An 839-nucleotide genomic window follows, 5' to 3' on the forward strand; every position below is an offset into this window, starting at 1 on the left:
TCCAGATGGTTGCTGTGAAGTCGAGTGTCGGGCGGTCTTCGAACTGGACGTCATAGGTGGAGCGCGTGGAGTACTTGCCAGAGTTGCCAAGGGTCCAGGCGATAGTGTCACCCCTTCCAGCCTCCAGTGTGATGCCAGCGCTTCTGATCTCCCTGGCGAGCTGCAGCACCATGTGCATGATGTTGCCGTGGTCACCATGGCGGAGGTCAAGGACCCATCCGTCTTGATGCAGGGCTTCTTGGACAGATCTGTTCTTGCGGACGGAGTGAGCGAACACTGTTGGGTATGCCTGACATAGATGTTTGCCGTTGAGCCAGGAAGAGAGCTAGAAGGAAGCCGTTGAGCTGTCCCTGACGGTGACGGACGTGCAGGCAGCGAACAGAGTGCGATCGGCGTCGTCGCAGGGAGTGTTGGTGCCAACCCAAGGGCGGGAGGGTTGCGTCCATATTATCCATAGCCATCGCAGGGAAAGAGCCCGGGCAAACTTTGGCAGATCATGGATGCCCAGGCCTCCTGCGTGCACTGGCGCGGTCACCGCCTTCCATCACACCTTGCACTTTCCACCGGTGGCCACTTCGTCTTGCGCCCAGAGGAACCTTCTTCTTGCCTTGTCCACTTCCTTGTAGAACTTTTTGGGCACCCGCAGCAGTGTGATGGCGAAGGTGGGCATTGCCGAGAGAACACAGCATACCAGGACGCGTCTGCCGACGAAGGGCATGAGCCTCCCTTTCCAGCCTGCAAGGCGTGCGCGGATCCTATCAAGGATGAATTGTAGGTGCACTAATCTGAGCCTACCCGTAGTGATTGACAGGCCGAGGTATCTAGTTGGCAAGGACGCA

This window comes from Triticum dicoccoides, chromosome 6B (assembly GCF_002162155.2).
Source record: "Triticum dicoccoides isolate Atlit2015 ecotype Zavitan chromosome 6B, WEW_v2.0, whole genome shotgun sequence".
In the NCBI taxonomy this organism is placed as follows: Eukaryota; Viridiplantae; Streptophyta; class Magnoliopsida; order Poales; family Poaceae; genus Triticum; species Triticum dicoccoides.